Source organism: Orcinus orca, chromosome 7 (genome assembly GCF_937001465.1).
Source record: "Orcinus orca chromosome 7, mOrcOrc1.1, whole genome shotgun sequence".
Classification (NCBI taxonomy): Eukaryota; Metazoa; Chordata; class Mammalia; order Artiodactyla; family Delphinidae; genus Orcinus; species Orcinus orca.
In genome coordinates, this window is record NC_064565.1 from 48,301,924 (window position 1) to 48,314,558 (window position 12,635).

General features: G+C 40.9%; 2 long non-coding RNA genes across 2 annotated transcripts in view; both read left to right on the forward strand.

Annotated features, from left to right (window-relative positions):
* The window catches only part of LOC125964950 (uncharacterized), a 340,974-nt gene that overhangs the window by 26,455 nt on the left and 301,884 nt on the right, over positions 1-12,635 (forward strand). The gene's annotated exons all lie outside the window — the stretch shown is intronic.
* The window catches only part of LOC125964949 (uncharacterized), a 260,419-nt gene continuing 252,415 nt past the window's right edge, over positions 4,632-12,635 (forward strand). The window contains exon 1 of the long non-coding RNA XR_007478279.1: positions 4,632-4,682. This is a non-coding gene — a long non-coding RNA (uncharacterized LOC125964949). The remainder of the gene's footprint in view (positions 4,683-12,635) is intronic.

Below are 12,635 nucleotides of genomic sequence, written 5' to 3' on the forward strand. Positions count from 1 at the left end.
ATTCATTTTTAGTATCCAGGCTTAATTAGTGTTCAGACAGGAACTTGACACCTATTTGAGACATTTAAAATATGTTAGTAAAATAATTGTCCCAACATCCTCCCCTAGTCCCCTTTGCTAACACAACCAAAACATCCACTGTAACATTCCCCAAAGACAGTCCAGATCTATACTGTTATGACTATGAAAAGCAGGTCTTTCGTATACTGACTGTTTTATGGTCTCATTTGGATTGTGGTGGGCAAATAAGAGTGAGATAAAGTCCAAATAAACTGGCTTTCAAATTCCCATGTTTGTGTGGATTTATTTGGTCCTTTGATGTCTTTTCTGTTTCTCTGTTGGAATGTTTCAAATATGAACTTAAGTCACCCATAGAAAAGGCTGCTAATGTAAATGGACGTGTGTTTAGAATGGGCTGTCATCTTAACCTTCCCAGAGATGCAAAACCCATAAAACACAAGGGGTCAATTGGAATTACCTCTTCTGTTTCTTCTTTTAAATATGAGAGTTTGCAGAGTTCAGGTTGCCCTTTCCTTCTTGTCTGTCTGTTTATTCAGGTGACTTAAATTTTGGCTGTTATAAGGCGGAGTTGACCCTCAACTCTAGGACATTCCTCTTAAAATTGAGTTTTGACTTCCATGCCTTACTGATTATTTTAAGAGTATGATTCTGAGTCTTTGATACTCTATCTTCATAGTGATTTCCATTAAAAAAAATAGTAATATAGGAGTGTGTAATCTGCAGTATTTGATCTCTTACTGTAAATGCACTTTTCAAATAAAAAAAACATTTGTCATAAAAGTGTTATAAAAGTAATACTAAAGAAAAATTAAGAGGTGGGGGCGGGGTGGGGATCATCTGTAATCTATAACACACACAAGTGTTGCTAAAATAGACCTAATTAGGGCTTCCCTGGTGGCGCAGTGGTTCAGGGTCCGCCTGCCAATGCAGGGGACACGGGTTCGTGCCGTGGTCTGGGAAGATCCCACATGCCGCGGAGCAGCCGCGTGAGCTATGGCTGCTGGGCCTGTGCGTCCGGAGCCTGTGCTCCACAACAGGAGAGGCCACAACAGTGAGAGGCCCGCGTACCGCAAAAAAAAAAAAAAAAAATAGACCTAATCAGAGGTGAGCTGGGGCATTGACCCGTGCAAGCACTCCAGGTTGCTATATTGAAGCTGGTGAGAACTGGCTGCCCAGCAGCTCTAGAACCAATGGTGTTGTAAAAGTGTAAGGACTGCCTTTTACATGTAATATAACATCACAAGCATTTTTAGGTACAGTCTTCACAACAGGAGGAATTATATGGCTTCAAGTTTAGAGGGGTTTTTTTAGTGTGTACTTAGAGAAATCAAAATCTAGCTATATCATATCCACATCTTCAACTTTTGTTGAATACTGAAGGTCTTACCATTAACAATGGAGTAGAAATGAGTCACAGTGAAAAAAACATTTTAAAAGCTTAAAGGATCATTCTCTCCTTACTGAAAATTACATCCCTCGTAGAAGCAGTTCTATGGTACACAACCGTGATTTGCCTGAGACTTCTAGATAGAATCCATATCGCAGGCATGCTTGAGTACATACTTCAAGTCAAAATGTGAATCCCTGTCAGCATTCGTATATTCAGAGCAATAATATTGATATATACATAATGCTTTTAATGAACTTCCCAAAACTGTAAATAATCTTATGGATTAAGGTTGAGAATTATGGAACAGCCAAGAGAGCTCCTTAAAAAAATGGGCCTTCAGGGCTTCCCTGGTGGCGCAGTGGTTGAGAGTCCGCCTGCCAATGCAGGGGACACGGGTTCGTGCCCCGGTCCGGGAAGATCCCACATGCCGCGGAGCGGCTGGGCCCGTGAGCCATGGCCGCTGAGCCTGCGCGTCCGGAGCCTGTGCTCCGCAACGGGAGAGGCCACAGCAGTGAAAGGCCAGTGTACCGCAAGAAAAAAAAAAAAATAGGGCTTCACCCTGGGTAATGCGAGGCATTCTGAAGGGATCCCTTGAAGGTTTTTGAGGAAAAGAAATAGCATGATGCTGCCTCTCAATTTGATGGCACTGATTCACTTGGCATCCTTAGTATCTCCTTTTCCACAATCTCGTTTTAGTCATTTTTTGTTTCTGTTCTGGTGGGTTCAATTTCAGATCCTTGGTTAGGTTACTTTGTTTGGTCCCCTCGTGGTACTAATGAGGCCACAGAAATATGGACCATTTGGCTTTGTGGAGAAAAGTATTTCTTAACAATAAACCCTACCCTTCTCTCCATTCCCTACCCCCCTATTCCACTCGAACCCTCAAGGTTGTGAGGTTGTGAGCAGCTGAACATGTTATACTAGGAGACTTGGGGAAATAATAGAAAAAGCTCAGATTCTGGAATCAGATGAAACAAATCAAATCCACATATTTGATGGGACTCTTGGACAAATGACTTGACCTGTGTAAGCCTCAGATTTCTCATCTGAAAATTAAAGTTAATATCAAAATTTGTTTTGAGAATTAGATAACACAAGTGCTGTGACACACAGCTGGTATATAACAGGCATTCAGTGATGCTGGTTCTCTAATGTCAGTGAAATTTGCCAACTCTTATTGGTGCTTCCCTTTTCAGTACATGGTAGGATTGCCCTTCAAGGTCCACTTTTGGTTGCCTGGGGCCATGGGACTGGTTCTAGCTATTGAGTTGTGAGCAAAAGTGATACATATTTGAAACTGCCAATACAAGGTTTTTTCCTTTGATGTGATGACTGGCAACATTCAAGGTGGTGGTTTCTCTCAGCTTGGGTTCAATGACTGTAATGAGAAGAGTGTCCTGCTGACTCATGAAGACTGAAGAGAATGAACAAGGAACAAATTTTGATATCTTCAGCCACTGAGATTTTAATATTGTGACTGTAGCATAACCCAACCTATCCTGTTGCTTTCCTCTACTTGAACAAGAAAGTATAAAAATGGAGAAAAGAGGACTGCAATATAATTAGTGGATTGAGGAGACATCGGATAGTTTCTTTGATTTCACCCTGGTCAACATGGTGAAGTTATATTTCCAGACAGAAACTAGAAATAGCTTTTCTGATGTTGGGAGTGACTCCATATTTCAGTCCAAGTAGAGGAGCTTGATGAAGCAGAGATATGAGGGCAAGCTATTTATGGTGTCATATACTAACCCTTCAGAAAGTCTTGACAAATCTCCTAGAGCTTTTAAGTAAATTTCAGATTTACTCTTGGATGAATCAACAACATTCTCTTCTCCCTACCCCCACCACCTGTCTTACTTAGAAAGCATTAAAATGTTCTTGAGTTGCAAAGAAACTAATCTACTATATTCATAAATGAAAATAAAGCAAGCATCTCTTGGAAATGAACATTTCTTTCCACCAAACAAAATAAATGTTCATCAAAATATTTCAATGTCCTGGAAAAGAAGAAGTAAAACTGTCACTGTTTGCAGATGACATGATACTATACATAAATAATCATAAAGATGCCACCAGAAAACTACTAGAGCTAATCAATGAATTTGGTAAAGTTGCAGGATATAAAATTAATGCACAGAAATCTCTTGCATTCCTATACACTAATGATGAAAAATCTGAAAGAGAAATTAAGGAAACACTCCCATTTACCATTGCAACAAAAAGAATAAAATACCTAGGAATAAACCTACCCAGGGAGACAAAAGACCTGTATGTAGAAAACTATAAAATACTGATGAAAGAAATTAAAGATGATACAAACAGATGGAGAGATATATACCATGTTCTTGGATTGGAAGAATCAATATTGTGAAAATGACTATACTACCAAAAGCAATCTACAGATTCAATGCAATCCCTATCAAATTACCAATGGCATTTTTTTTTTTACAGAACTAGAACAAAAAATCTTAAAATTTGTTTGGAGACACAAAAGACCCTGAATAGCCAAAGCGGTCTTCAGGGAAAAAAACGGAGCTGGAGGAATCAGACTCCGTGACTTCAGACTATACTAAAAAGCTACAGTAATCAAGAAAACATGGTACTGGCACAAAAACAGAAATATAGATCAATGGAACAGGATAGAAAGCCCAGAGATACACCCACATACCTATGGTCAACTAATCTATGACAAAGGAGGCAAGGATATACAATGGAGAAAAGACAGCCTCTTAAATAAGTGGTGCTGGGAAAACTAGACAGCTACATGTAAAAGAATGAAATTAGAACACTCCCTAACACCATACACAAAAATAAACTCAAAATGGATTAGAGACCTAAATGTAAGACCGGACACTATAAAAGTCTTAGAGGAAAACATAGGAAGGACACTCTTTAACATGAATCACAGCAAGATCTTTTTTGATCCACCTCCTAGAGTAATGGAAATAAAAACACAAATAAATAAATGGGACCTAATGAAACTTAAAAGCTTTTGCAAAGCAAAGGAAACTACAAACAAGACAAAAGACGACCCTCAGAATGGGAGAAAATACTTGCAAACAAATCAATGGACAAAGGATTAATTGCCAAAATATATAAACAGCTCATTCAGCTCAATATTAACAAAAACAAACAACCCAATCCAAAAATGGGCAGAAGACCTAAACAGACATTTCTCCAAAGAAGACATACAGATGGCCAAGCAGCACATGAAAAACTGCTCAACATCACTAATTATTAGAGAAATGCAAATCAAAACTACAATGAGGTATCACCTCACACCAGTTAGCATGGGCATCATCAGAAAATCTACAAACAACAAATGCTAGAGAGGGTGTGGAGAAAAGGGAACCCTCTTGCACTGTTGGTGGGAATGTAAATTGATACAGCCACTATGGAGAACAGTATGGAGGTTCCTTAAAGCACTAAAAATAGAATTACCATATGACCCAGCAATCCCACTACTGGGCATATACCCAGAGAAAACTGTAATTCAAAAAGACACATGCACCCCATTGTTCATTGCAGCACTATTTACAATAGCCAGGTCATGGAAGTAACCTAAATGCCCATTGACAGATGAATGGATAAAGAAGATGTGGTACCTATATACAGTGGAATATTACTCAGCCATAAAAAGGAACGAAATTGGATCATTTGTAGAGATGTGGATGAACCTAGAGACCGTCATACAGAGTGAAGTAAGTCAGAAAGAGAAAAACAAATATTGTATATTAATGCATATATGTGGAACCTAGAAAAATGGTACAGATAAACTGGTTTGCAGGGCAATAATTGAGACACAGATATAGAGAACAAACATATAGACACCAAGGGGGGAAAGTGGCGGGAGCGGGGTGGTGGTGGTGGGATGAATTGGGAGATTGGGATTGACATATATACACTAATATGTATAAAATGGATAACTAATAAGAACCTGCTGTATAAAAAAATAAGTAAAATTAAATTAAAAAAAGGACTTCCCTGGTGGCACAGTGGTTAAGAATCTGCCTGCCAATGCAGGCGGACACGAGTTCAAGCCCTGGTCCGCGAAGATCCCACATGCCATGGAGCAGCTAAGCCTGTGCGCCACAACTACTGAGTCTGCACTCTAGAGCCCACGAGCCAAAACGACTGAGCCCGTGTGCTGCAACTACTGAAGCCCGCATGGCTAGAGCCCTTGCTCCGCAACAAGAGAAGCCACCGCAATGAGAAGCCTGCGCAATGCAAGGAAGAGCAGCTCCCACTCGCTGCAACTAGAGAAAGCCCTTGCACAGCAACAAAGACCCAACTCAGCCAAAAATAAATAAAGAAATAAATTTGTTAAAAAAAAAAAAAGAAAGATTAACCAAGAGGGAAAAAAATTTTTTTTCAATGTCCTATTCCCTTCCCCCTCATAAATTTTCTAGATTTATCAGTAAAATCATCTCCTCAGACGACTAGCTGAATATAACCTAGCAGCAATTTAAAAAACAACAGTACAATGTCAAATTCTATTTTAACAAATGTTATTACAGCCAGTGTCTCTGAATAATGAGAATGTTTTACTAGTCATAGTTGACAAGGGATAACTTTATGCACTATTTACCATAACTAAATTCCAGAGCAATAACTGTGAAACTCTCTTAGTGCTCATTGCCATGACAGGTGACTTATAATCATGACGCTTTACAGAAAAATGAAAAGTAACCTGTATTAAGGTATTACTATTGGCAGGCAGTATGCTGAGTGCTTAGGTCAGGATAGCACTCAGCTGCATATAACAGAAACCTGACCCCAATGGTTAGCCAAATGAAGTTCATTTTTCTCATCTAACAAGAAGTTAGGAAGTAGGTAGCCCACTCCTGGTACAGCAGCTTGAGAAAATCATAGAGAACTCAGGTTCCTCCTAGCTTCCTGATCTACCATTCTTAGCACGTAGCTTTTGTTCTCTTAGTTCCAAGATGGCAGCTTTTCCTCCAGGTATCCCCATTCTATACAGAAAGAAAAAGGAAGGACAAAGAGCAAAATACACATGCCAACTGGCTCTGTCCCTTTTTTTTTTTAATCAGAAACTGTCTTTTTCTTGGAAGCCCCTCTCTGTAGAACAGAATCAGATGGTCACCATAGCTGTAAGAGAGTCTGTGGACAGAGTATTTTTAGCTGGGCACATTGCCACCTCAAACAAAACTGTGTTTCTGTTAATAAAAAAGAAAAGTAGAATGGATCTTGGGTAGAAAACTAGCAGTATCCTCCATTAGGCCTTAAGGGCATTGTCCCTGATCTTTGCAGCAAAACTATGAAGCAGCTACTGCTATTTCCTGTTATTTCTCCCATTTTATACATTAGGAAACCGAGGCGTGGAGGCTGAGATAACTTACCTAGGGTCACACAGATGGTAGGTGGAGAAACTGGAACAGGAATCTAGACACCGTTTGGAAGATGATTCTCAAGTCATCACAAAAGGCAAAAATGACAAGCTAATCGAGTTGGGCGCTTGTTTCTCCTGGAAGGCCTCTAACTGCTTAATCAACCACACAGAGAGCCAACCCAGGGGATGGCCAAGGTCTCTTGGGCAATCTGCCAGCAGGTCCCTGCAGGAGGCAGTTATGCTGTCATACTTTCCCTGTTGTAACCACATACTCTCAGACTCCCAGTTGTCACGAGGCAGCTGTGACAAGCATCTGTATGAGCCTGTTAATGAGGCAGAGTTCATGAGTGCAAAGTACTTGGCATATCAAGGTTCTGAGAAGCAACATGGGCTAGGGGAGGGGTGAATCAAAGGTGTGGCCTTTCTGCCCTCTGGGTTTAGGGAGTTTTGTTTCAGGCAGGGTATAAGGCACTTCAGTCTGTGCAGAGGATGGGGCAGCGGCAGGGGAGAACAGACCATTTTGAAGCAATGAATATTTACAAAAATCCGAATAGTCATTAACAGGCTAATGGGCTTTTTGTTTGTTTGTTTTGGTTTTTGTTGTTTTGTTTTTTACCCACCCTGTTATCTTTATTCATTGCTTTAGTTAACTTTAGCAGTTCCTAGCCTGTAGTAAAATACGTGAAGTATAGCAACAAGAAGAAAGGCTCAGCTCAGGGCAGGAGACCAGAGGCACTGGGAGAGAGCCAGTCTTCTCAGGTTGTAAAATAAAATCTCTAGACCAATTGGACACTGGCCTCGGGCCATGGCAGTGACTCATGCCAGAGTTGTAAAAAGTGCTATGGTGGGAATTGTTAGCCAGGTTGTATTGTGTGTGTGTGTGTGTGTGTGTTGTTGGTTTTTTCTTCAAAGCAGCTTAACATGAAACACATAATTTTCATTTGGTTTGGAATCTAAATATACAATTAAAGACTCGCTTACTTTTCTTTTTAAATTAAGAACTTAAGCAACTTTATAGAAGAAAAGAAGCCTAAGAAGCATTAAGCTCTAAACTAGTTACATTACTTCATCTCCCCTGATCTTTGTTTATATGCTTTTGTACATTTTTACACAATTGCAATTATTATAATACATATACAGTTCTAAAAGTTCTACTTTTTTTCCTTAAATTAACTTCATGTGAACATTTTCATACTTATTTGAAATACATGGGTTCTTTTTTTTTAAGCTTTAGAGTATTTTATTACATCCATTTACCACAGTTTGCTTAATCATCTCCCTACTGTTGAGTATATGGGCTGTTTTCGTGGTTTTGCTGTTATAAATGTGCCACTTTCAACATCTTGGTACAAATTTTTTATTTCTTTTTTGCCTTTAAGTTATTTCTTTCAGTCATGTTCCCCTAAGTGGCACTGTTTAGTCAATGAGTATGAAGAGTTTCTTATTTCTAGCTGTGTTCTGACTCACAGTGTTATCAGCAATGTAGAAATACACTTGCTTTTCCAGATCACTGGATCTGCTATTTACTTGCTGTCTCTGAGCTCTATATCAGCCCTCCTATAATCTGCTTTGAAATGTTGGGGCTAAGAGCCTGGAAACTGCATTTCCCAGGCCTCATTTCTAGCTGGCTTCCTGTTAAGTTCTGCCAGTAGAAGGTGTCAGCAGAGAATTAGAAGGCATTAGAGGAAAAGAGGGGAGAAGTCATAAGTCTCTTTCTTTCTGTTTCTGGCAGTATCTCTAGAAGTGACTTCATCTCTGGCTGCCCTGTCCCTGGTGTTCCCAGCATCCCGTTTAGCGCTCCCAGTGACGCAGTGAGAAGTGCAGTCCTGTGCTATTATAGTGCTGCCCCCTCCTCTTCGTTTTCCCACTTGCTTTCTGTCTTTCTGTCCTACTGATCTCAGGGTTACCTACCTCTTCCTTTTTGACATTTCAGCTCTCCCAGCAATATAGTTTCCTATATGAAATGCCCTCTCTTTGAAATACCTAGCTTGGTTTCTATTTTCCTGACTAGACCCTGACTTATAAGCTGAGTTTTATAATTCAAATATATATTTTATTAAGGTAGTGTGTGTACGATGGCTTCCCAAAGCCTTCAAAAATATTTATTTATTTATTTGGCTGCTCTGGGTCTTAGTCGTGGCACGCAGCATCTTCGTTGCAATATGCGGGAAGTTGCGGCATGTGGGATCTTTAGCTGCAGCATGCAGGATCTAGTTCCCTGACCAGGGATTGAACCCGGGGCCCCCGCATTGGGTGTGCGGAGTCTTAACTGCTGGACCATCAGGGAAGTCCCCTTTTTTTGCATTTTAAAAAATTACTAATGGAAATGGATTTCACCCATTTGTCATTAACCTAATTGCTCTGCATGTCTTTAACTACAATGATACAAATTCTAGATGACTACATATATGTGCATTAATTTAATAAAATAAATTACTTGTATTAAGCAGAAAAAATAAAAATAAGCATTTTATTAGCAACTATAATTGATTTGAAAATTTAAATCTAGTCTTAGGATCTTTATACAATTTGGTTAGCTTATTTTTCTGTTTTAACAAATATTGTAGTAGATTGAGGGGCGGCCCTCCAAAAAGATATGTCCAGGTCCAAATGCCTGGAACTTGTGAATGTCACCTTATTGGGAAAAAGGGTCTCTGTGGATATGATTAAATTAAGGATATTGGGGTTAGATCATCCTGGATTATGTAGGTGGGGGCCCTAAATCCAATGGCAAGAGTTCCTATGAAAGAAAGGCTGAGAGAGATTTGAGACAGAAGAGGAGAAGACCCAGACACAGAGAAGAAGGCCATGCAGAGGTGAGGGCAGAGGCTGAAGTTATGCAGCCACAGCCGAGAAATGCTTGGGGCCATCAGAAGCTGGAAGAGGGCTTCCCTGGTGGCGCAGTGGTTGAGAGTCCGCCTGCCGATGCAGGGGACACGGGTTCGTGCCCCGGTCCGGGAAGATCCCACGTGCCACGGAGCGGCTGGGCCCGTGAGCCATGGCCGCTGAGCCTGTGCATCTGGAGCCTGTGCTCCGCAGCGGGAGAGGCCACAACAGTGAGAGGCCCGCGTACCGCAAAAAAAAAAAAAAAAAAAAAAAGCTGGAAGAGGTAAGTAAGCATTCTTTCCCAGAGCTTTTGGAGGGAGCAGAGAGCACTGTCCTGCTGACACCTTGACTTTAAACTTCTGGCCTCCAGAACTGTGAGAAAGTAAATTTCTGTTGTTTGAAGCCCCCAGGTTTGTGGTAATTCGTGGCAGCAGCCACAGGACACGAATGCAAATATTATACAATTTCAGTATTTATTGTTAACTATATTTATTCCATTTGTAGTATTCAAAGAATTTATACATTAAAAGGGAAAAAGGTTGCATAAATTTTGCCATTAGATAATTGGGTTTCAGATGCTTCTTTACTTGTATCCATCCCTTATTTAGTATTTGTTCCCATCTTTTTTTTTTTTTTTTTTTTTTTGCGGTACGTGGGCCTCTCACTGCTGTGGCCTCTCCTGTTGCAGAGCACAGGCTCCGGACGCGCAGGCTCAGCGGCCATGGCCCACGGGCCCAGCCGCTCTGCGGCATGTGGGATCCTCCCGGACCGGGGCACGAACCTGTGTCCCCTGCATTGGCAGGCAGACTCTCAACCACTGTGCCACCAGGGAAGCCCTCCCACCTTTTTTAGGTGAGATTTATTTCAAGTTGTTCTTGTTCTTTTCTTTTCTGTTCCATTTTGCTGATGACTCTCATAAAACTTATAATTAGGCCTCTGTGTCATTTGTGTTCAAGGAAAAAACAAACCTATTAGCTTCTTCTTGAGCCAAGACTCTTACAATTAAGTTATCTTTGCCTCTGTTTTTTCTTTCCAATACTTCTGTTTTCATTTTCAATCCATTATCCTTTTCTCTTCCCTTTGTTTTTTTTTCTTGTTATAGCTGTAATTCCCAGCTTTTTCTTTTAAACTGTGGTTAAAAACAACCATATAACTTGTTTTTGAATCACCAAAGCTCCCCTTGATTATTTCCCCCCACATAGTGCATAATCTGGAGGATTTTTGCCTGTAATCCGTATTTGCCAATTGTGGTAGATATTTTTTTGTTTGCTTCTCCCTAATCTGATATTCTTTGGGGAACTTACCCTTTCCTGGCATTGCCCACATGCTTCGAGGCGAACTAACCACCTCCTCTTCTAACACCAGAGATATCACACCAGAGATAGGCCACGACTGACTCAGGCCAATCAGTACATCCCTGCCCCTGTCCACGGTCACTGATTTAGAAGCGGACACTAGACCTCAGACGGTCCAATAAAGGTGACTTTCAGGACTCTTGCGTATAATGTTGGGACAAGAATGTGTGTTCTCTCCTACTAGATGCAAAGAGGGAAACACAGCTCAGTTGCAGTTGCCAGCCACGTTCCACTGCCAAGGGGAATTGGCTTGAAGATGAAGGATGGAGGTCACATGGTACATAGCTGAGCAGAGGGTGGAAAGAAAATCAATCTCTGATGACCTTGTTGAGTTGATGGATCATCCAGTTCTGAAGCTTACTCTACCTGTGGCCTTGCCACTTAACTGAGCCAATAACACACTATTATTGGTTAAGCCCTTTTAAGCTTAATTTTCTCTGATGGCCTTAACTGGTATATCAAGAATAGTTAGTCACTTTTATTAAGACATGTAAAATTTGAATTTTTGATCAATAGCTATAATACCTGTTACTATTTATTGAATATCTACTTTGTGCCATTACATTGAAAAGTGAATACAGTCATTGTCATTAAAGTATAATTCGTATGTCAGCTGCAGAGGGAGGGGAGAATGGCACAGAAGGACACACAGAAGCACACGTGACTGTAAACAACCTTCAGTTTAGTAATAGACGTTCTATCATTTTTATAATGTCCTTTAGCCTCTCCGTTGAAGGGAACTTCTCAGGGCAGTGGGGAGGGGTGGTTAGTCGTACACATTGCTTTGCACCTTTTGCTATCTTGCAGTTTCCTCTTACCTCCTCTCCTCAGAAGCAAACACAGATTCCTCTCCTTGTCACACTCAGAGCTGTCTAGCCCTTGTCTGTAATGCCTTGCCTCTCAACTTACACTGAGGTCCAAAGTTCTTACCTCCTGACCCAATAAATGTTTTCCCAGTGAATACCTTCTAAAGGTGAATTCTGATGCCAGTTATTAAGAAAACAGTTTCACCTTGGGTTACAAAGAGGTTAAATCACTTTGCCAAGAAGGGGGAACTAGGCTGTGAATGCAGGTCTGCCTGTCTCTGAAGCCCAAGGCCTTTTTATTACACCATGGCCACTCTCAACAAGAGCCATAAAGGTTGCTGTGTGACTTCTGAGTCTGGGTTAGAAAAGGCCACGCACCTTCCACAGATGCTCTTGGGAACTTGTGCTGCGAGCCCTCAGCTACCATGTAAGAGGTCTGGCTATGCTGGGGCCACCATGTGGAGAAACCACGTGGAGACAGATAGAGAGATGCCTAAGGAGCCCCAGCTCTTCTGGGTCTTCTTAGTCCAGGCTCCAGACCCCACCAGCGCCACATTCTGACCGCAACCTGAGTGAGAACTGCCTAGCTGAGCCCAGGCAAACCCTAGATTGCTATTATACAAAGACACTGAGTTTGGGATGGTTTAGTACACAGCAATAGATAACTGGGAAAAAATGCACAACTTATATTCATTCAATAACGCAACATATTCCTTGTCCTTATGGAGCTCACATTCTAGTTGGGAAAAGCTGTCAGATTCACTATGACCAGACTTTAAACAACTCTGCCATTTGGTCATCAGCATTATTTATTGTACAGATCACTCTTCTCAAGGGCCTCTGGATGTTATGTTTTAATCAACATGTTGAGACTGTCTTTGCTT